At 39.9% G+C, this 25,284-nt stretch overlaps 2 long non-coding RNA genes across 2 annotated transcripts in view; one reads left to right on the top strand and one right to left on the bottom strand.

The window, feature by feature from the left end:
• The first annotated feature begins 184 nt into the window (after positions 1–184).
• LOC115427588 (uncharacterized) lies at positions 185–23,573 on the top strand. The gene is made up of 5 exons (XR_003936518.1): positions 185–254; positions 1,554–1,558; positions 2,460–2,469; positions 9,202–9,206; positions 23,562–23,573. It is a non-coding gene; the product is annotated as an uncharacterized LOC115427588 (long non-coding RNA).
• The window catches only part of LOC115427589 (uncharacterized), a 376,082-nt gene continuing 351,057 nt past the window's right edge, over positions 260–25,284 (bottom strand). The window contains exon 3 of the long non-coding RNA XR_003936519.1: positions 260–334. This is a non-coding gene — a long non-coding RNA (uncharacterized LOC115427589). The remainder of the gene's footprint in view (positions 335–25,284) is intronic.

The following is a 25,284-nucleotide window of genomic DNA, read 5'->3' on the forward strand; positions in this document are numbered from 1 at the left end:
AAACAAGGTTATCCTATCATCCTTATGGACTCAGAAATATGTTATATGCTGTTAGTTATCATATCTGTATGAATATTTATGAGGGACAGTCTAGTGTGTCTGTGGTTGGTCACTGTGCTGCACAAATAGCCGACTTCTTGAGAAGCCTTAATGGGGGGGGGGGGTTATCCATTATACAAAGTGTCTTCTACTTAGATTGTCCACCATGGACGCACTGGCTTAGACAGAACTACAACACCTGGAAGATCCGGACCGTTTGCCTCTGAATTACACCAAATTCTCCATTATCACAGAATGCATTAGACAGAATACAAGCAAACCCACCACTGTCCAACTCAGGGACAGGGTGAGGTCCACATGGAAGTGATAGGGTTCCACACCAAAACTGGAATGAGACTGAGACTGATGAAAAACCCACATGTGGACCAGAAAAACCACTACAGTGAACACAGCGTCTGTGTTTAGAGTCTGTAGAAGAGCATTCACACATGTTCACACATCTAATGCACTGACAGCTAGGCAGATTTAATGTCCATATTTGGGTCCTATTTTTGCCCCAGTATTTGATTAAAAAGTCATTAATTATGGGATGGATCAGAGCAAGAGTATATATATTTTTGTGCATTTCTCTGAGGTCCTCATTCGGTCCATCCTGGGGTAAATCTGTCTACATTTACCTTTGATTATTGGGTCTAAACAGATGGAACAGTGACAGAAACTAAAATAAACCCAGTTTCATGGAAAGACCCAAATGTATACACTTTTACACTAAGAAAGACTATTTGTGTTTTTCATTATTTATTCAGTCCATTTATTCGGTTTCTGGCTCGAAACTGGAACTTTCTTCCTGTGAGGTGGAAGAGTTCACGACCACATCACCACATCTCATTAAATCAATCAATTTTAATCAAGAATTTCAATGGATTCACGACACATTAACGCCACGTGTTTCTTTCTGACCCGTTCAAAACAGCTTAGGTTAGTAAAGGCAGCGGTAGAGGATGGAAACGTGTATATATTTGCATTTTCTTCTGTTAAATCAGACGTACGTTCACAGAAACCTGCCGATCACGCCTCGCTGAACGACTTGATGAAAGTGAAAATGAAGTGAATCACATGCTACGTTTGCGAGGTCGCAGAGGGAGGCGTCGGAAACTGTGGTGTTGTCATGTGCTCATGTGTCAGCGTCCCATTTGCCTTCACACTCTGCATGTGTGCAGAACGTACCAGCCTCTGTGTGTGTGTGTGTGTGTGTGTGTGTGTTTTCAGTCTGCGTTCGGCTGCTGTTTGCTGAACTCTTCAGAACGAGCTGCCACAGATGAACAGGGTGGATGTTCACACCAGTTTGGAGAGGACGGCTTTACGTCGAGGTGTTAATACCATCACGTTCAATACTGTGGGAAAATAAAATACAAGACCCCTCCCTCCTGTTCGCCGGCTGACGGGGCGGCTCACGAAGCTTTATCATGATTCAGACATCAGTCAACACTCCGCCGCCCGAGACTAGCGTGGCTTTATTTGGACGACTTTAACGAGGAAACTGAATCTCCCAGGGTTTGTCTCATCACTAATTAGACAACAGTGATGCAGCTGCACACTGAACTGCTCTGTGTTCCTGCTTTGGACTCCAACACGGAACAAAAACAGGTCAAATGTCGCGTTAAGGCGTTAAACTCCAACAGAACGGCCCAGTTTCATAAAAACCTCAGAGCATGAACACAAAGTGCACATCAAGGCTCTGAGAGTTTTGGATTTTTCATTCCAGTTTAGTTTTATTTAGTTTTGACTTTTTTTTCTCTAATTCAGTTCATTTGAATTAGTTTTTACAGCAGGTTCGCAAGTTTTTATTAGTTTTCATTTTTTTCTAAATGCTGAACAGTTCAGTGTTTTTCAACCTTGGGGTCAGGACCCCACGTTGGGTCACCTGAAATTCAAATGGGGTCGCCTGAAATTTCTAGTAATTGATAAAAAATAAAAAAATAAAAAAATTACTAATAAAAAATAGATGTTGAGTTGACAGAGACGATCACATCCATAAAAGACAAACTGTGTGTGAAACTGCTGCACTGTGGTTCTGTTTGTGTCACATGTTCACTGTGGTCAGTTTCAGATGCTGCAGCTCTTTCATCATTCATAGTTTCAGTTCTTGTTTGTTCAGTATTAATTGTCCTCCTTGTAAATCCCAGCTGGACTGACTGGACAGATCCTGAGCCTTTGTGCAGTAATCTACACCTGGATTTACTGCCTCTGTCCACAATAATACACATTATATAGACTAAATGTCCTCTAACATTAACGTTATTTGCAACATAGTATAGTAAACTGTTACATGATCAAAAACAAGATTTAGGAAAAAAAAAAAAAAGTCTCCGTTTTGAATGTCTTCGACCGGCAGAAATTTGTGATGTTAAAATGGGGTCATGAGACAAAAAAGGTTGGAACCACTGGCTTAGCTGTAGTTCAGTTGTAGTTTAGTTGTAGTTCAGTTGTAGTTTAGTTGTAGTTTAGTTGTAGTTCAGTTGTATTTCAGTTGTAGTTTAGTTGTAGTTTAGTTGTAGTTCAGTTGTAGTTTAGTTGTAGTTCAGTTGTAGTTCAGTTGTAGTTTAGTTGTAGTTCAGTTGTAGTTCAGTTGTAGTTTAGTTGTAGTTTAGTTGTAGTTCAGTTGTATTTCAGTTGTAGTTTAGTTGTAGTTCAGTTGTAGTTCAGTTGTAGTTCAGTTGTAGTTTAGTTGTAGTTCAGTTGTAGTTCAGTTGTAGTTCAGTGGTCTCTTTTCTCTTCTTCTCTGTGCTCCTATTCAAATCAGTCCCAGACAGGACTCTGCTGCTTTAGTCTCCATGTTTCCAGGTAGAGTGGGGACCAGAAGACGACTGGAAACCACAAGTGAACACAAGTGACGGACCCTTAAATATCATACGGTGCCAGCAGCTAAAACTGCTTGAGGGAAATAAATCGATTTCGTATCAATCCGACATTGACAAAAACAAAAACTAAGGGAATTTTATCCATAATTTTTATCCATTTTAGTTAGTTTTGTAAACACACAATACAGTTTCAGTTAGTTATGTTTTTTTCCTTTTAATTATAGTTTTTATTTATTTCAGTTAATGAAAATGTTTATACAATTCTAGTTTTCGTCATTTCGTTCATTTTCGTTAACGATAATAACCTTGGTGCACATGTGCAAAAATAATCAGTCCACTGGGAACAGATTCTCAGATTTTTGCACCAAATAATAAGGTGGGTTCAAATCAACAACTGGTTCAAATAGATGAGTTGGTTTTTATCTTATTGGTCATAAACAGTAGGTTCTCAAACACATGAATAAACTGAACTGTATGGAACTGGATCTACACTCTGTGACACCACCAACTGGTTTGTTTTGGTTTTTAAGTCTAAAACGTGGAACATGGGCGCTGCCATGTTGGTTTTACACAAACAAGTGGGCGGAGCTGGAGAACACGACCACGCCCACATCTGCTAACAGTGTCATAATAAACCCTGCCCACATCCATCGACAGTGTCATCATAAACCCCGCCTACATCCACTAGTGGTGTCATGATAAACCCCGCCCACATCTGCTAACAGTACCATAATAAACGCCGCCCACATCCATTGACAGTGTCATCATAAACCCCGCCTACATCCACTAATGGCGTCATGATAAACCCCACCCACATCCTCTAATGGCATCACGATAAACCCCGCCCACATCCAACAAGTGTCATAATAAACCCCATCCACATCTACAAGCAGCATCATGATAAACCCCGCCCACATCTGCTAACAATGCCATTATAAACTCCACCCACATCCATAAACAGCGTCATAATAAACCCCACCCACATCTGATAACAGTGTTGCACTAAACCCCGCCCACATCCACTAACTTAAAATAGTGATTTGATTTATATTGCGACACATGTTGATATCATCTGATATGAAAAAAAATTGTTGTGATATGATTTTTGTTCCCTGTCGCCCCGCTCTAATCCACATTTAACTGACATTTTCAACACTGAATATCAAACTGAAATAGCATACATCTGCTCTCTTCAGGTGGAACATCCTTTCCTAGTCCACGTATCTTTAAAACTCGGTGGGTTTCTCTGTGTTTCAGTCGTCGTCCACATGGACTTCAGCTCCACTTCTACTTCTACACCGGCTCACTATCGTCCCTGGCACGGCGCCACCGCCCGTCACAGTCCGGGGTCGAACCGACAACCTTTCCGCTGTAAGTCGTCCTCTCTGCCCGCCTCCTCCTCCGCCACGACGCTCGGGGTTAAATCCCCAACCCTGGATGGGGTCCTGCGGCGGGTTCCTCTGTCCTCTTTAAGTCCCTGCGGGGATCATTAAAGCTCCAGCTAACGGTGGAATGGGACCCGCTGAGGGTTCCCCGTCCCCAACGCCACCTCGCACTAGTCTGGAGGAGCTGCTGACTGGTGTCGGTAACGAGGAGCAGAGGTGGAGGAGGAATGGAAATGTTTCAGGTGGAGTATCGATAGCACCCGAGGGCCGGAGCTCCGCCAGCAGGCAGAGTCCTGGATCCACTGAAGGTGTCCCAGTATTTATAGAAAGATTTAACATTTAGCAAAAATAAAACCTCACAGACGGTGAATAATAAATGTTAAACTGGCCTGTCGGAGAATATGTCAGCAGAGGAAGAACATCAGGAGCCGCTAAAGGTCTGGACCAGGACTAAACCCACCGTCTGCTGAACAGGAGCTGGAGATGAGTACAGATTTAGAGCAGAACATGTGACAGTCCAGGTGTTTGTGGTTTTATTTGACCTGGAGAGGGTTTAATAAACAAATACTAACACAGTGGTTCCAACCTTTTTAGGCTCATGTCACACATTTCTGTCGACCCCAGATGTTCAAAACAGACTTTTTTTTTTTGCTAAAATTAATTTGTTTTTGATCATGTAATAGTTAGCTATACTATGTTGCAAATAAACATTAATGTTAGAGCACATTTAGTCTATATAATGTGTATTATTGTGGACATTTAGTCTATATAATGTGTATTATTGTGGACATTTAGTCTATATAATGTGTATTATTGTGGACATTTAGTCTATATAATGTGTATTATTGTGGACATTTAGTCTATATAATGTCTCTTATTGTGGACATTTAGTCTATATAATGTCTCTTATTGTGGACACTTAGTCTATATAATGTCTATTATTGTGGACATTTAGTCTGTATAATGTCTATTATTGTGGACATTTAGTCTATATAATGTCTATTATTGTGGACATTTAGTCTGTATAATGTCTATTATTGTGGACATTTAGTCTATATAATGTCTATTATTGTGGACATTTAGTCTATATAATGTCTCTTATTGTGGACATTTAGTCTATATAATGTCTATTATTGTGGACATTTAGTCTATATAATGTCTCTTATTGTGGACATTTAGTCTATATAATGTCTATTATTGTGGACATTTAGTCTATATAATGTCTATTATTGTGGACATTTAGTCTGTATAATGTCTATTATTGTGGACATTTAGTCTATATAATGTCTATTATTGTGGACATTAGTCTATATAATGTCTATTATTGTGGACATTTAGTCTATATAATGTCTATTATTGTGGACATTTAGTCTGTATAATGTCTATTATTGTGGACATTTAGTCTATATAATGTCTCTTATTGTGGACATTTAGTCTATATAATGTGTATTATTGTGGACATTTAGTCTATATAATGTCTCTTATTGTGGACATTTAGTCTGTATAATGTCTATTATTGTGGACATTTAGTCTATATAATGTCTATTATTGTGGACATTTAGTCTATATAATGTCTCTTATTGTGGACATTTAGTCTGTATAATGTCTATTATTGTGGACATTTAGTCTATATAATGTCTCTTATTGTGGACATTTAGTCTGTATAATGTCTCTTATTGTGGACATTTAGTCTGTATAATGCTATTATTGTGGACATTTAGTCTATATAATGTCTGTTATTGTGGACATTTAGTCTATATAATGTCTATTATTGTGGACATTTAGTCTATATAATGTCTATTATTGTGGACATTTAGTCTATATAATGTCTATTATTGTGGACATTTAGTCTATATAATGTCTATTATTGTGGACATTTAGTCTATATAATGTGTATTATTGTGGACATTTAGTCTATATAACGTCTCTTATTGTGGACATTTAGTCTATATAATGTGTATTATTGTGGACATTTAGTCTATATAATGTCTATTATTGTGGACATTTAGTCTATATAATGTCTATTATTGTGGACATTTAGTCTGTATAATGTCTATTATTGTGGACATTTAGTCTATATAATGTGTATTATTGTGGACATTTAGTCTATATAATGTCTCTTATTGTGGACATTTAGTCTATATAATGTCTATTATTGTGGACATTTAGTCTATATAATGTCTCTTATTGTGGACATTTAGTCTACATAATGTCTATTATTGTGGATATTTAGTCTATATAATGTCTATTATTGTGGACATTTAGTCTGTATAATGTGTATTATTGTGGACATTTAGTCTATATAATGTCTATTATTGTGGACATTTAGTCTATATAATGTCTATTATTGTGGATATTTAGTCTATATAATGTCTATTATTGTGGACATTTAGTCTGTATAATGTGTATTATTGTGGACATTTAGTCTATATAATGTCTCTTATTGTGGACATTTAGTCTATATAATGTCTATTATTGTGGACATTTAGTCTATATAATGTCTATTATTGTGGACATTTAGTCTATATAATATGTATTATTGTGGACATTTAGTCTATATAATGTCTCTTATTGTGGACATTTAGTCTATATAATGTCTATTATTGTGGACATTTAGTCTATATAATGTCTATTACTGTGGACATTTAGTCTGTATAATGTCTATTATTGTGGACATTTAGTCTATATAATGTGTATCATTGTGGACATTTAGTCTATATAATGTCTATTATTGTGGACATTTAGTCTGTATAATGTCTATTATTGTGGACATTTAGTCTATATAATGTCTATTATTGTGGACATTTAGTCTATATAATGTCTCTTATTGTGGACATTTAGTCTATATAATGTGTATTATTGTGGACATTTAGTCTATATAATGTGTATTATTGTGGACATTAGTCTATATAATGTCTCTTATTGTGGACATTTAGTCTATATAATGTCTATTATTGTGGACATTTAGTCTATATAATGTCTCTTATTGTGGACATTTAGTCTATATAATGTGTATTATTGTGGACATTTAGTCTATATAATGTCTATTATTGTGGACATTTAGTCTATATAATGTCTATTATTGTGGACATTTAGTCTATATAATGTCTCTTATTGTGGACATTTAGTCTGTATAATGTCTATTATTGTGGACATTTAGTCTATATAATGTGTATTATTGTGGACATTTAGTCTATATAATGTCTATTATTGTGGACATTTAGTCTATATAATGTCTATTACTGTGGACATTTAGTCTGTATAATGTCTATTACTGTGGACATTTAGTCTATATAATGTGTATTATTGTGGACATTTAGTCTATATAATGTGTATTATTGTGGACATTTAGTCTATATAATGTCTATTATTGTGGACATTTAGTCTGTATAATGTCTGTTATTGTGGACATTTAGTCTATATAATGTCTATTATTGTGGACATTTAGTCTATATAATGTCTATTACTGTGGACATTTAGTCTGTATAATGTCTATTACTGTGGACGTTTAGTCTATATAATGTCTGTTATTGTGGACAGAGGCAGTAAATCCAGGTGTAGATTACTGCACAAAGGCTCAGGATCTGTCCAGTCAGTCCAGCTGGGATTTACAAGGAGGACAATTAATACTGAACAAACAAGAACTGAAACTATGAATTATGAAAGAGCTGCAGCATCTGAAACTGACCACAGTGAACATGTGACACAAACAGAAGCACAGTGCTGCAGTTTCACAACCACAGTTTGTCTGATATGGATGGGATTGTGTCTCTTAACTTACCATATATTTTTTATCAGTAAATTTTTATTTTTATCAGTTACTCGAAATTCCAGGCAACCCCATGTGGGGTCCCGACCCCAAAGTTGAAAACTAAACTGAACTACACTGCACTAAACACCGGACATCAGACAGACGTGCAGATTGTGTCTATATTGGGTCGGTCAGTCCATGTTCAATTCTGGACATGGACTCGATGTCCAAACTAGGTCCACCATTTGAATGTCCAAACATGACCCAACTTGGACGTCCTATTGGCGTTCAACATTTGACCTTTGAACTGCGTACATTTTTGGACACCACTTTGACATCTGTGACAGGTGCAGGAAGTTCACATGACTAATAAATGTGGTCCATGTAACGCTTAACTAAAACATATTTTTTCAGTTTCAAAACACAAAAATGAAAATTGGAATATTAAATTCAATTGCCTGATATTTGTCTTTTTGTTCGTCAAGTAAATACAACAGTAAGATTTTTGAGTCATTTTTTAAATTTCGCCAATAGAGCTTGGCAACCGATGCCACGGCGCAGTGCATTCTGGGACGTAAACAATGAGACGCCGCCCTGGGGCACTGCTACCAACTGTGGGCCCCATGAAAGGAAAATGTTGTGGACCCTGTCAATCTGGTGTGTGGGGGGGGGGTCATGCGGTCAACACAGAACATCATTTAAACTAGCGTGAAAACAAAACTGAAACTGGACCTTCCTTCTGCGTCTCACTCCTGGCTTCTATGCGTCTCACACAGCGGACCTTACACAAAGTTTCCACACCTTCTCCCCTGTATCCACTGGACCCCCTCCACTGCTCTGTGGGGCCCCCACAAACACTGGGCCCCGTGAATTTGTCACGTTTACCCCCCGTTATTGGTGCCCCAGAGGCCACCATTCTACAACCAGCTGAACCTGAAGCCCCTCAGTCTACGGCTGAAACGAGTCCGTTAAATGAAAACCTGTACCGTACAAAGACAAACTACGTCCGTACGTCGTACTGTGGAGACCCACACAATCCGTCCCCGCTTGGTAACATCAGAAAAACCACTCCCTTGGTTCTGTTTCCAAGTGGGAAAACTAGAAAAAGAAAGTCTGCTGTGTGTGTTTTTGCCTCGTCGCTCATGTGAACAGACATTACATCCGACAACACAACACACAGTTCCCAAACAAAGGTCTAATGCAGATGTCGTTCAACGAGCTGCCGAACCGAAGCTACAGGAAAGTTAGCCGGTACAGAAAACATGTTCTTCACTCCCTTGAAACAGTGATCGTGTAAAAATGATGTCTGGAATTAGTCTAAATTTGATGTTTAACAGACGTCCATAATGACCACATCTGGACTATAAATAGCCCTTACCCTCAGATGTCAACATTAGACATTCGTTAGACGTCCGAAAAAAGAACAAAACAAAACAACCCCTTCAGTGGACTGAAAGTGGACGTCCAGAAATGACTTTGAAAAGACGTCACTCTGACATCACAACCCAGGAAGTCATGGTTCATGTCTGACCTCTGAACCCTTTAGCCACAGAGGGCGATGTAGGGTTAAACGTTCATTTATAGTGGGAGATCATGAGGTTGAGTCCCGGATGAGCCCCCATTTTTTTCACAAACCAGCTCAATAATGCACTGATTTACCTCCACCATTAATAAAAACTGGCAAAAGTCTGTTCTGCTCTGGTGTTTCTTGGTTTAATAAAGGACAACAGAGGAGTCGAGTAGTTTCTGAAGTAAATTATGAGCATTTAAGGGAGACTTTATGGTTCTGCTTTGGAAACAGAATGACTCCAAATGGCGGAAGGACAATGTGGACAGACCAAAGACTAAAGAACAAGACACGACTGTTCAACACACAGCTGATAAAATATAGAGTTGGGTGAAAAAATTCCATTCTGACTCAAATTCCCAACTTGTAATCATAAATATCTTTGCAAAGCCACATTTTTAAGCGTTTTCTAGAGGACTTAATGTTGTATGTTGTCAGGCTGAGTCCCGATGTTTTATCCAAAATTACACAAAATGATCGGATGCTACGTCATAAAACTGTCAAACAGAGGACAAAATCATAAATGTGCCCGCTAACTATGGGCTAAAATGGTCCGATTAATCATGTGACGCCAAATTTGTTGCCCTAGGTCAAAAACGCAGACTATCAACAGGGTGGTGGTTTCCATTCTGTTCCTAAAATGTGGAAGTTCTGTCCCAACACCTTCGACACCTGCTCTGGAATATGAATAAATGCAGCGACGTTTGCAGGAAAGAACTTGTTTCAGTAGAAGATGTGCGTTTGATGGAGTGTTAAGTCACATTAAAATGACTGAAACTGTACAAATCAGCGTAGAAAAAGACAGCTCCGTTCAGACTGCAGTTAAATGTGGTCCAAATCTGATTTTTTTTGCCCATATGTTACCTGTATCCGATCTGTTGAAGACAGTTTGAACAGCACTAATCTGACCCAGGACACTTTCATGTGTGGTCCTAAATCTGACATGACAATGTATGAGGAAAAATGGTTTTGTTACTGTTCTATTGTTTCTGAGAAGAACTTATTTTGATAATAAAGTATTTTGTATTTACTTATAAACTCTGCCCTAATTTGTCCTGGGTTTGAACTGTTTAATAATAAAAAAGGAAACATCACAAAACACTTAAAGGTCATGAAAATTAACAGATTTAGCAATTCGATGATGCATCCACCTTCATTATTGAAACGTATCAGGATCAACACTGATATCGGCGATACCTGGCCTGTATTTACTTGGTATCGGATCGATACCTAAATAAACAGTACTGCACACCACTAGTGCACATCTACTGAAACAAGTTCTGTCCTGTAAATGTCGCTGCATTTATTCTTATTCCAGAGAAAGTGCAGAAGGTGTTGGGACAGAACTGACACTGTAGGAACAGAATGGGGGGGCTGCTCTGCGAGGGCTTTTCTCATAAAATCCTGTTCTACAAATATATATTTTAACACAAACCATGGTCTTTTTCCAAGATCCCAGCGGTAAAGACAACTAAACTACAGGAAAATGTAAAATACTCACATATTGAATCTGCTCGAATCTGCGAGGTTTTCAAAGATCCAAATAATTCTGCAGAAGCTTATGACAGAAATAGTAAGGGGGGGCTCAAGGTTATTATTGTTAACGAAAACTAACAAAATGACAAAAACTACAATTGAAAAAACATTTTTGTTAACTGAAATAAATAAAAACTATAATTAAAAGAAAAAAACGGTAACTAACTGAAACTGTATTGTGTGTTTCCAAAACTAACTAAAACAGATTAAAAAAATTATGGATAAAATTCCCTTCATTTTCATCTTTGTCAATGTTGGATTGATATAAAATTGATTTATTTCGCTTGAACAATTTTAGCTAGCAGCACCATCCGACACTTTTTGCTCCGTCACTTGTGTTCACTTGTGGTTTCCAGTCGTCTTCTGGTCCCCACTCTACCTGGAAACATGGAGACTAAAGCAGCAGAGTCCTGTCTGGGATTGATTTGAATACGACCACAGAGAAGAAGAGAAAAGAGACCACTGAACTACAACTGAACTACAACTGAACTACAACTAAACTACAACTGAACTACAACTGAACTACAACTGAACTACAACTAAGCATTTAGAAGAAAACAAAAAACTAAGAAAAACTATCAAACCTGCTCTAAAAACTAATTAAACTAACTGAATTAGAGAAAAAAAAAGTCTGAACTAACTAAAACTAAACTAGAATGAAAAATCCAAAACTATTAGAACCTTGGGGGGGGTGATCTGCCTTGGTGGAGGTCTGCGCTCTCCGAGTGCTTTTGTAGTTATTGAAATGTATCGTATCAATATCGGCGATACTGGCCCTGTATATACTTTGCATCACATCAGTACTAAATATGCGGTATCGTACACCGGTATCGTACACCGGTATCGTACACCGGTATCGAACTTGTATTCGACGGCCCTGCTCTGTCTACCTTAAAGCTGCAGATGTTTCCCAGCTCCTGTTAGTGTTCCTTCGTCTGTGAACATCTCTGTAGTTTTTGGTCCTCCAGCTGCATCGGAGGTGACCGGTCACATGATCACACCTGGGCTTAAATCTGAGGATGAGGTGGAGCTCAGCGGGAAACTTCCCCCAGCGCCGCTCCAACGCTGGAACCACGGGAGCAGTCTGTAGATTACAGGCTTCCCCGTCCTCACAGCGGCGCCGAGCATGAAGGACACTTTCAGAGGAGCTTTCAGAGGCGTGTTTTTCACAGATAGATAAAACCATCTTCACTGAGAGCCCCCCCCCCCACCTCTTCCATCGTCCTGTTAGAGAAGGTGACGATGAGGAAAAACTCAGTGTCTAAAATCATTCCCTCGGGGCCGTCGCCGTAGCGTCCGTCACCGTTGCCGTGGCATCCGTCAGTGTTGCCGTGGCGTCCGTCCAAACCCAGCCTTTCGTTGGTCTGTAGTTTGTTTACACAGGAGCTCAGCGCTGGTCACGTCTGCAGCCGTCACATCTTATTGGACACCGTTATTGTTGTTGGGTCCGCTGGGGGGGGGGGGGGGGGGCACTGACACCGGCTTTAATTAAAAGAGGTGGATGCCGGTCCCAAAGGATTCTGGGGGATGTGGGTGTGGTCTCCTGCACTTTATGTCCAAGTCCAGCAGCAGTAGGTCTGTCAGACAGACGTGTGGATGTGTTAGTCCAGTTCAGCGCTTCACTTCTGTTTGGAGAAATATTAGTTTGACTTTAACGACAGTTTGTTTTAGTTTTTACAAACACTTTGTAAAAATACAGACCCAGAGCTACTTTTGTGGCAGTTCCCAAATTAATTTTTCCTCTATTTAACCTTTCTGAAATGATTTACCACCATTTACAGGGTTTCTGCAGGTCATTAAAAAACCTTAAAAGTCATAACATTTTTTGCAGTGTGCTCTCCATTGTGCAGCGCTGACATATAAAAAAGTTCATCTGGTTTTAACTCTGGCCTTGATAATTGTAGACTGTGGTATGGATGTAAAGAGTTCATTTTAACTCTGCTGTTTAAAAACAGACGTTTCAGCACGACTCCACTGGCTTAAGGTGTCCATTTTTTGCAGCGTGCTCTCCATTGTGCAGCGCTGACACATAAAAAAAGTTCTTCCAGTTTTATCTCTGAGGTTGAAAATTGTAGACCTGTGGTATGGATGTACAGAGTTAACTTTAACTCCACTGTTCAACAAAAAAGAGATGTTTCCTCTGACTCGCTGACTCCACCGGCTTAAGGTGTCCATTTTCTGCAGCGTGCTCTCCATTGTGCAGGACTAACACAAATTTTTTTTTTTTCCCCAATTTTTTTTCTGCAGTTGATAATTGTAGACCGTGGTATGTACGTACAGAGTTCATTTTAACTCTGCTGTTTAAAAAGAGACGTTTCTCTGCAACTCTGCCAGCTTAAGGTGTCCATTTTTTGCAGCGTGCTCTCCATTGTGCAGCGCTGACACATAAAAAAAAGCTCTTCCAGTTTTATCTCTGAGGTTGATAATTGTAGACCTGTGGTATGGATGTACAGAGTTAACTTTAACTCTATTGTTCAATAAAAAAAGAGATGTTTTGACTTGCTGACTCTGCCTGCTTAAGTTGGCCATTTTTTGCAGCGTGCTCTCCATTGTGCAGCACTGATACAAAAAAAAGTTCTTCCAGTTTTACCCCTGAGGTTGAAAATCGTACACACCGTGGTATGGATGTACAGAGTTAACTTTAACTCTATTGTTCAATAAAAAAAGACACGTTTCACCGTGACTCGCTGACTCCACCGGCTTAAGGTGTCCATTTTTTGCAGCGTGCTCTCCATTGTGCAGCACTGACACACATTTAAAAAAAGTTCCTCCGCTTCAATTTGTGCCAATCTGACTTTGGAAAAAGGGGAAAATGTGTTCTTTCTCCACGGTGATCCGTCTTCAAAGTGGGCCTGTGTGTGCCGAGGGTGGCGGGGGGGTGATAAGTGTTGGGGATGTAGTAAATTTGAATACAATGACATAAAATAAAGCTGGTTGTCATGCTCACTGGTTCTGCTCCGGCGGGCCTTTCCTTTCTGTCTAAAGCTGCTCGACACAGTTCCGGATTTACCAAATCCTCCGAAGACGAAACGAACCCTGTCGCTTCATTGTGTGAGTGCCGCCATCAAACACCCCCCCCCCCCCCCCCCCCCCCCCCCCCCCCCCCATCCCCCCCCATCCTCCCATGATCCCGCCGGTCCTCCTCTCCCTCTCTCACTTTCAGCACAGATGGGGGAGGACAGGCAGGAAGTCAGGTTGCAGTTTGAGCTCTTAAAGCATTTGGGGATTGGTTTCAATTTAACGCGGCGACATAAAAAAGGAAAGAATCAATTTAAAGTATCTGGGTCCCCCGGGTCAGCTGGTCGAGAGACTAGCGGAGATGACACGGAGAGCGAGCGGATAGCGGAGGATAGAAAGAGAGATAAAACAGCACAAAGGAGCCCAAATAATTACGGGAAGAACCTGCCACGTTACAAGAAAATGAGGAAAAATTAAAGCGGCAAATAAACTTAATTAGCGACGTCTGCACTTCTGTACAAGTGATCTGTAACATTTATCACCAAATGGAAGAAATTCTAAAAAAGCTTAATGTGAAAATGGTTTAATGAGGGGAGAAAAACAATTTAACTAAGAGGAGAAAATGGAAAATATTCCCATGAAGGGCCTGATAATAATAATAATGAGAACAAAAGCAAATGGCTTAATAACCTCTTCATGGATAAAAAAAAAAGTGAAAATAAACACCTGCTGAAAGTGCCACGAGGCTTCAAGGGAACGACAAGAGGAGGCTCCGTGTCCATTAAATATACGTACACATTAAATGACACAAGAAAATACAAGGAGTGGAGGAAAATTCAAGAGGCAGGTGCACATAAAAAAAATGATTTGGTGTAAATTTGACTGTGGAAGGCATATGTCGTACAAAAAAACAAAAAAAAAAACTAATAGGACGTTAAAGTTGAACTCCTTCATTAACCATTTATTTCATTCTGAACCTTTTTAATTGACTGTTCAGCAAAACAAATAGAGTTTTACTGTATGTGACACGTTCTGGAAATGTGCAGAAAACTGGAGAGAGTTTTGTTGTTGCTGACCTTGTTATATTCATATTTTTTGTTACATTGTTGGTTTTTTGTTATTTTACACCAGTGACTTTTTCTCAAACATGTGTGTAGTAACAAAGGGTAAAAGGTCAATTATTTTAGTATTTTAGACTGTTAAACTGTTTTATATTGTAGTTAGTTAATAAAAAAAAAAAAACATGTTTATTTGCCTAAAATCTTTGTCCTGTGTTTTATCATTATCATAATCAACGAACTAAAGGCAAAATCACAACATTATTAATGATCAGGACGTTTCAAGTACAAAGTATCGGTATTGGTGATCGAATAGAACAGAACAGAACAGAATAGAATAGAATACATCTTTACTGTCACTGTCACAGGAACAAGAGTTGCTTTTCCATTGACCTTCAAAATGTCTGAATATTAGGGATGGGAATCGTCAAGAATTTAACGATTCCAATTCCATTATTGATTCTGCTTATCAATCCGATTCTCTTATCGATTCTCATTGGGTGAGGGAATAAAAGAGTACAAACAGGTGTGTTTGCATGAACTGTCTTCTATATTTCCATCTGCACAGAAAATAGAACATATACAGTATGAACTAATAATAAGAACAGATGCAGTGACAGTCAAACTCCAGACTCTTTACTAATTCCTCTGTTGCTGCATTTCCACTACATGGAACCGGTTCCACTCTGCTCGTCTCCTGTTGTTGTGCTCCTCATTTCCTTTCCTCTACCTTCACAAACTTGTATTTGGGTTCCACGTTTGTTTCCCGCACCGGAACCAGAACTGGGCCTGGTGTTCACTCTGCCGCTACATTCACAAGTGTCACTAAGTAGAGAATCAAATCTGTGACATTCCTGTAAATGAATCACATGTGGATGAATGTTTGAACAGACTGGAGGGATTCCACCTTTAGAAGAAATGGAAGCTTTGACAGAGTTCAACTGGACCTGGTGTGGTCTGTTTGGACCTGGTGTGGTCTGTTTAGACCTGGTGTGGTCTGTTTGGACCTGGTGTGGTCTGTTTGGACCTGGTGTGGTCTGTTTAGACCTGGTGTGGTCTGTTTGGACCTGGTGTGGTCTGTTTGGACCTGGTGTGGTCTGTTTAGACCTGGTGTGGTCTGGTTGGACCTGGTGTGGTCTGTTTGGACCTGGTGTGGTCTGTTTAGACCTGGTGTGGTCTGTTTAGACCTGGTGTGGTCTGTTTAGACCTGGTGTGGTCTGTTTAGTCCGTTTCTGCTTCAACTCCATGTTGTCTTCGTTCTGACCAAAACAATGCAGCGTACGTGTGACGTCATCGCACATGTACAACAAAGGCAGAATCGATCAGCAGAATCGTTAAGCAGGCAAACGATTCCAAGGAATCGAGCTACTGGGATCTGGTTCTAAAAAAGAACCGGTTCTGGATTCCCATCCCTAGTGAATATAACTTGTGCACAAAAATTTACCTAATGGAAAAATGACAGTTTCGCCAAAACTCTTGTTTTTCAATTAAAAGTTTTTGCGCTGGAAAGAGGTGGTTTTTCAGGTGCTGCGCAAATGGTATACCACGCAAAACTGTAATGGAAAGACCTTTTTTCACAACTAGTCATGTGAATAAAAAAAAAACAGATGTTGACAGACGTTACGACAAGAGAAGAAAAACAGTTTTAAAAGAAACATGTGGACACACCAGGAAACCAACTCATTTTAGAAGTTCGTAAGTTAGTTAGAAGAACTTACTAGTCTGTAAATCAACACGATATCTACGTTTGTTGCCATGTTTACAGAATGACTTCTCGTGTCATCTAGGGTAATTAAACAAATCATCGCATCTGTGATTTAATGGAAAAAACAACTTTATGCACTTCTGTTTTTTCGACATTTAGTAAATATCGCTAAAGTTTTGTGCAGATGTCCGATGGAAAAGCAACGAATGTAAATCAGTTTAGCAGCTCTGTTCAATTTAGCAGCAGAAACTTAGTGCAAAAGGGACTGCATAAGAAAAATAACAAATAAAAAATACCAGAGTATTAAGAAAAAGTAAGACTGTGCAAAGGCTTCAGAATTAAATATTAAAACACATGTGCTACTAAAGTAATACTAGAACTAGCACTATATTTATTTAGTATTAGATCGATACCAAAAATCCCAGTATCACTCACATTCCATTACAGTGAGGATGGTGAGTCACCAGTCTCAGGTCCAATGTGGTCTACAGGGTCTGTAAGGGTCTGTAAGGGTCTGTAAGGCCCCTAATGGACTAATTTCTGGAGAACTCTACATTTCCACATTCATTTTCCCATCGACAGGATCTTAATATTCAGGTTCTTGGACCGAACGGTCAATGCAGTTTAACAAGTTAGGGTTCAGTGTCTTACCCAAAGACACTTCCACATGTGGACGGAGCCAGGATTCAAACCGCCGACCCTTTGTTCATTGGACGACCTGCTCTACCAGCTACCCACTCCTGTCCTGGTTGAATGTTCTGAACCAAAGATGAGCAGAAAATGTGTTTTAAAACAGACGTTACAGGTTAATAATGATACTAAGGTGCATTTCAGTCAGAATCCTTTAACGGAAAAAACATGAATTCTCCAAAAAGTATTCCATGAGTAGTATTCCATGAGTAGTATTCCATAAGTAGTATTCCATGAGTAGTACTCCATAAGTAGTATTCCATGAGTAGTATTCCATAAGTAGTATTCCATGAGTAGTACTCCATAAGTAGTATTCCATGAGTAGTATTCCATAAGTAGTATTCCATAAGTAGTACTCCGAGCACACCTTTATGGAAGTACTTGTACTGCAGGGAGGTAATCAGAGAAGAAGTCCAACAGTGTCCTTGGAAAATGGGTAAAACTCTCCACACAGAAGCATTCAGAGACGATAAAGACTCGTAGGAAACAAAGTTCAGCTCCGAAATATCGTTTTAATAGCTCATACATATTCATAGCAGTATAACCTCTGACAGTTTTCTAAAAAGCACATTCAGAGATCCGCCAGTGCAGCTTCTTTATTGTAATGTGAGTCTGCGGTCCTGCAAAGACTCCACTGGCTCCGGTCGGAACGTCTGGAAATGTTCCAGATGATGAAAAGGACTCGGCTCCATTTCAAACATGTTCAAGACTCTTCACTGGACGGTGAGGAAGTGTTGTTCCGGAGCCAGCAGACGCTGTGGGTCACCACTTTAATAAGGTAATGCTTCACAAACACTCGGACCTGCAGGTTCCTTTAATCCAAAGAAAAGCACATACTTCCACCCGGTCCAGGTCTGCAAGGAGGACCGCAGTCTGGGAGTCTGGCGCCGTTAAGGGGGGCAAACGGGACAAATTCGTGGGGCCCAGCATTTGTGGGGGGTCCATAGAGTAGTGGAGGGGGTCCAGTGGAAACCAGGTAGAAGTACTGAACATGTCGAGTAAGATCTACTGAATAATGGAGGAACAGAAGTCAGGAGTCGGACGTTGAAAGCATGTGAGGTTTGACTTCGTTTTATGCCAGTGGAAGTTATGGTAGTTATGGATCACACCCCCCCACACACACACATACTGGGTTATTTTTCTCATTTGTTGTACCGCTTTTTTATGTTTTTAATCTATTCTTGTACTTAATCTTTTAAATTTTGTCTATTTTTCTGTATTTTTATTTAATTATTTATTTTTAAATTATTAAATTTTTTTTTTAACAGATTTTCTGTGTCTTTTAATCTGTTCTTGTATTTGACTCTGTTATTTTGGTTTGTATTTATTTTTCTGTACAGTACTTTGGTCCACTGTGGTTGTTTTAAAGTGTTTTACAAATAAAGTTGGATTGGATTCCAGTTTTTGTTTTACTGTGTTGTTGGCTGTTATCCTGGATGTTAGCCGTGGAGACAGTTGTTAGCTAACATCAAACACTCATCTCCCAGAACAACAGATGATATCAGTACATGAACGTTTGTGAATACTGAACCTTTAATCAGAAAATTATACATTTGGAATAAGGCCAAGTGGAATAGTTACAGAATATTTTCATATTCAGGCACGCGCTAATATCCTCATGTGATATTAGCACATGTGTAAACGTATCCAACGGTGCTATTTTAGTCGTGTTAAAGTCTTTGTTGACCCGCTGACGACTGGGTGATTTCTCCTCTACAAAAGGTGACATAAATAAACTTTACTCATTCGTGGCTGTAGAATCTCATTAGAATATGAGACGCAGGGACACAGTTTGTGACATTATCAGACTGTATTTCTAAGCTAACGGTATTTAATGTCGCAGAATACTGCAGATGCAAAGAAGCACAAGAGACGCTTTGAAAAACTACAGATTTTCACAGGAAGTTCGATCTGATCCCTCCAGAGCTCCTGTGTTGTTGGCTGTTATCCTAAATGTTAGCCGCAGAGACAGTTGTTAGCTAACATCAAACACTCATCTCCCAGAACAACAGACGACATAAGTACATGAGCGTTTGTGAATATTCCACACTGAACCTTTAATTGGAAAATTATACATCTGGAATAAGGCCAAGTGGAATAGTAACAGAAGGCGCTAATATCCTCATGTGATAATAGCGCGTGTGTAAACGTATCCAACGGTGCTATTTTAGTCGTGTTAAACTCTTTGTTGACCCGCTGACGACTGGGCGATGTCTCCTCTATAAAAAGTGACGTATAAATAAACTTTACTCATTTGTGGCTGTAGAATCTCATTTGAATATGAGAGACGTAGGGGATAAGTGGTGAAGGATGTGCAGGCGAGAGGAAGGAGCTTGAATCCGATCCAGACGTATCTGCAGAAAGTGAGACGAGCCGACAGCCAAACACAGCCAGGACTTCAGAGAGCTGGAGAAGGAGAGTAATTAAAGGTGTTTCTAAAGGGGCCGTTTGATGTAAAGCTTCCCAGCAGGACTCGCTTTCACACCGTGGACAGGAGGAGAGCTAACATGACAGTTGGCAATAAATCTTAAAACACTTTTGTTTGTTCCCGCGCAGATAAACACACAGAGGCTCCGAGTCTGACAGGATCTCAGGAATCTAAAAATACTCTGCGGTTTAATTAGGCCAATGATGACCTGGTGAGCTTTCAGGGGGGTAAACAGCCGCTTTCATGCCTCCTGCCTTTTGTTGTTGTTTGGATGCACAGCCACTTTCTCCCAGGTAAAAAAAAAAAAAATAAGAGCCAGAAACTCAGGAGTCACTTCCATCACAAAAACAGTCTTCTTGTTTTGGTGCAAGGGCACTGCTGCTGTTTATCTCCCAGCAATTAGCATGGCAAATGCTGCGGCTCTGGCCCGCATTCAGCGTGACTCAATCAGCGAATACATTAGCGGCATAAAGACTTCAGGGAGAATGCAAAACAATGCAAAAAAAATAAAAAATAAAAATAAGCTATAGACGTGACAACAGAGCAGCTCACAGAGAAACGACATGTTTTACACCTAGAAACTAATCAGACACAATGCAGATCTGCCAACCATCTCTAGTGGTGTGTCATGTTAAAAAACAAAGACAGGCTGGAAACACCTCATCATCGTCTTCGCTGTAAAGTAATCCTCATTATCTTCTTCTAGTAGGAGGACGAGATAGCGACTACAACTCCCAGGAGGCGCTCATTTGCAGGTCAGAAGACGGTGGTGGAGTTTATGGGCTGAACGACAACAAAATATGTCTAACCTCTACAACAGCCGCGCATTTTGAAGGTTAAATACACAAAAGCTGTAGATTTACGTCATTTAGCATCTGAAATACAACATAATATTACAAATCTGTCCAAAATATTCTAAATATTTTCATTTACAATACTGCAAATATGGTGATGCAGTGGTTAGCACTGGTGCCTCACACACAGAAGGTCCTGGGTTCCATTCCAACACCATTCAATGGGGCTGGGGCCTTTAGTCCATGGGGGTGGGGCCTTTCTGTGTGGATTTAACATGTTCTGCCCGTGTCTGCGTGGGTCCTCTACAAGTACTCTGGCTCCTCCTACCATCCAAACACATGCTCTGATAGGTTAATTGGTTAATCTAATTTGTCCATAGGTGTGAATGTGACAGTGACTGTTTGTCTCTATATGTTCAGACCTGTGATTAGGGATGGGAATCGAGAACCGGTTCTTTTTTAGAACCAGATCCCAGTAGCTCGATTCCTTGAAATCGTTTGCCTGCTTAATGATTCTGCTTATCGACTCCACCTTCATTGTGCATGCGTTATGATGTCACATGTACGCTGCATTGTTTTGGTCAGAACGAAGACAACATGGAGTTGAAGCAGAAATGGACTAAACAGACCACACCAGGTCCAAACAGACCACACCAGGTCCAAACAGACCACACCAGGTCCAAACAGACCACACCAGGTCTAAACAGACCACACCAGGTCCAAACAGACCACACCAGGTCCAAACAGACCACACCAGGTCTAAACAGACCACACCAGGTCCAAACAGACAACACCAGGTCCAAACAGACCACACCAGGTCTAAACAGACCACACCAGGTCCAAACAGACCACACCAGGTCTAAACAGACCACACCAGGTCCAAACAGACCACACCAGGTCCAGACAGACCACACCAGGTCCAAACAGACCACACCAGGTCCAAACAGACCACACCAGGTCCAGGTGAACTCTGTCAAAGCTTCCATTTCTTCTAAAGGTGGAATCCCTCCAGTCTGTTCAAACATTCGTCCACATGTGATTCATTTACAGGAATGTCACAGATTTGATTCTCTACTTAGTGACACTTGTGAATGTAGCGGCAGAGTGAACACCAGGCCCAGTTCTGGTTCCGGTGCGGGAAACAAACGTGGAACCCAAATACAAGTTTGTGAAGGTAGAGGAAAGGAAATGAGGAGCACAACAACAGGAGACGAGCAGAGTGGAACTGGTTCAATGTAGTAGAAATGCAGCAACAGAGGAATTAGTAAAGAGTCTGGAGTTTGACTGTCACTGCATCTGTTCTTATTATTAGTTCATATTGTATATGTTCTATTTTCTGTGCAGATGGAAATATAGAAGACAGTTCATGCAAACACACCTGTTTGTACTCTTTTATTCCTTCACCCAATGAGAATCGATAAGAGAATCGGATTGATAAGCAAAATCGATAATGGAATCAGAATCGTTAAATTCTTATCAATTCCCATCCCTTCCTGTGATGAACTGGTCACATGTCCAGGGGGAACCCCGCCTTCACCCATAAGTCGCTGGGATAGGCTCCGGTGACCCCCATGACCCTGGTGAGGATAAAGCCAGTTCAGAAAATAAAAGCATGGATGGAATACTGTGAACAATCATAAATAAATCCAGTCACCTGTCTGCTTTTAGGTACTTTCTGCTAACTAGCTGTTTAGCTACGTAACCTGATGCAGTGATTACTTTAGATTATACTTTTACGTATTTGGGGAAAATAACAAAAAGGCAGAAAAGCTCATGTTTAGCATGTGGTTTAACAGCCGCATTAAGGTCGCAACGACAACATACACAGAAACGGCTTCATTGCCTCTTGCTAATGCAGCTGCGGGGAGTTCCACTTCCCACAAAGCACGACAAATTTACGAAAATGTCCAAGTGACCTCTCACCTCTGTTTGTTAACACATGGTTTGTTTATGGTGGAGTACACTTTGAAACTGTTCACGATGAGGGAAGAGACTCAGGTGTGTAATCACGGAAAGATTCATGATACTGATGCTATGACTCTGTTTTACAGATCTGATGAAAAACTGGTGACGAAAGTCACACACAGCTAAAATGGAATGCTCAAACTGGATGGTATTTTCACTTTTACTACATGTTATGTCCTGATGGTTCTAACATATTTAACAGAGGACACAGGAGACAAAAGGATTCAAATTGTAAAGTTCTTTGTTTTCAGTTGTTAAGGTTAGGTGTTGATTTTTCTCTTTTTTCTCTTTAACCCTTCCTGTGCCCTAAAACTAAAAAAAGGACTAAAGTTTCAAACAAGGACCAGGGTGAGCCGGCCAACTTCACAAAAGGACGGTATGTGGGCCAGACCAACCCTGTACAGAACCGTAGGAGCTGACCACGTACCGCTACCCCTGCCCTATCGAACACAACCCACAACTCAGTCCTGTCAAAAAACAAAAGCTGAAAACATGACGTCCAGACTCTCCTGGTCAAACAAACACTAAAGGCGAACAAACAGGAGGAGGAGCAGCCGACACAGCGCTACAGGACGACAGCGCAAAGCCTGATGAGCACGACCTGGTGAGAGAGAGAGATCGAGAGCGAGAGAGAGAGAGAGAGCGAGAGAGAGAGGGAGAGAGAGAGAGAGAGAGAGAGAGAAAGAGAAAGAGAGAGAGTGCCTAGTGCCAGTGTCTAATTTCTAACCTCTGAGATCATGGGAAACTAATTGGCTGTTTACCAAAAGAACACTAAATAGGAAATATAACACAAAACTATTATAAAGGCACAAATACCAATAAGGAGGGAGCAAGAATGACTTCAAATAAACCAGTGTTCAGAGCTCCTCCTTCACCCTGAACTCTGTGCATGTGTGGATCCACTCTTTCTGTTTAAATTCCACAGTTTCCAGGTTGTTCCATACACAGAAACAGTTGAATCTGGTCCCAGTCATGTGTCTGTCCAATTAGATTCAATTCACATCAATATTAGTTGAGTTCTAATTTTAAATGTGTGGGAAATGGGATTTTCAATGTTCAGTGTAAATGTCCACAGAGTCCACATTCCACAGTGGATGTGGACAATTTAGTTCCACATACAAGAGATTGTTCTAAGCTACAGGTGGATCCAACTGGAGGAGAATCAGAGTCATTTTGAATTTATTATGAATTTTGGAAAATGTCTCAGTGATGACAGATGGAAAACTGTAGATGTTGTGACCTTGCTGTGACCTTGAACTTTGTCCTACTGGGACCAAAATGGACTGGGTTGGTCCCAGGGCCTAGGCCTATCTGTGGGGAAGATCTGGGAAAGATGGGTGGAAGAGTTTTACACTGAAGATGAAAACAAACAAACACACAAACAAACCAACCAACAAACACACACACACACACACACACACACACACACACACACACAAAGCAAAGTGATCACAATACCTCCTGGTGGAGGTTATAATACGCTAATGCTCTGATTTCCATAAGCCTTCTTTACTTTTCTAATTGTATTTTTATTTTATATTCAATCTTATTGTTATTGATGTTTTTTTAAGGATATAATTTCAAAGTAAAGCTGACAGTTTAGGTCATGGAGTGATTTAGATCAGTTTTTAACCTGGAACCTTCTGTAGGATTTGAAGAAAAAGGCTGAATTCCAAACAGTCACTGCAGGTGTGTGTCTTAGTTTTACAGTGAAACTTAAGAAACACAACAGGAAGACAACACTGACACAACTAAAGCTGTGTCTGAAAATGACTGGTTCTGAAATGGTTAAAAATACTGCAGTACTTTCAACATTTCTAACATAAACATGTAAAAATAGGGTTTCATGCTAAATACAACCATTTTTAATATTAAATAAGAGGAAAATTATGAATAAAGGCCTGACTCTAATGCAAACCTCCCACAAATAAATGCCTGGTACCATCTGCAGATAAGAGCAACAGAGGAAATATGATGTTTTTTCTGTCATAAAATCGTCAAATTGGAAGTTATTTTTACTTTTGCTATATCAGTGAAAGTGTGTCATGTAAAAATATGTACATATAATACACTAAAGCTCCAATTTCCACAAGCCTTCTTTACTTTTCTAATTATATTTTTATTTTATATTCGATCTTACTGATGGTTTATTTTAAGGATATAATTTCAAAGTAAAGCTGACAGTTCAGGTCATGGGGTGATTTAGATCAGTTTTTAACCTGGGATCTTTGTTATGATTTGAAGAAAAAGGCTGAATTCCAAACAGTCACTGCAGGTGTGTGTCTTAGTTTTACAGTGAAACCAGGAAATTATCCGAAGAAAATGCAGCAGTAACTAAAGTTCAGTTCAACAGTGAGTGGTTAAGAATATTTTAATGCTAATGGTGAAAGAGTGTCCTACGCTAACGCTTGGATTTCCACCGACTCGGTTTTCATTTAAAGTCTTATTTACTTTTCTATATTTCCGTATTAGTTTTTACAATTAACAAGTGGGATGAGCGACTGCTGCGACCGGAGGAAAAACAACCGGAGCGTCTCCGTGGGTCGGAGCAGAAGGAGGAAAGGCCATCACACAGCGGCGGTGCGT

The sequence above is a fragment of the Sphaeramia orbicularis genome, chromosome 10 (genome assembly GCF_902148855.1).
Source record: "Sphaeramia orbicularis chromosome 10, fSphaOr1.1, whole genome shotgun sequence".
Classification (NCBI taxonomy): domain Eukaryota; kingdom Metazoa; phylum Chordata; class Actinopteri; order Kurtiformes; family Apogonidae; genus Sphaeramia; species Sphaeramia orbicularis.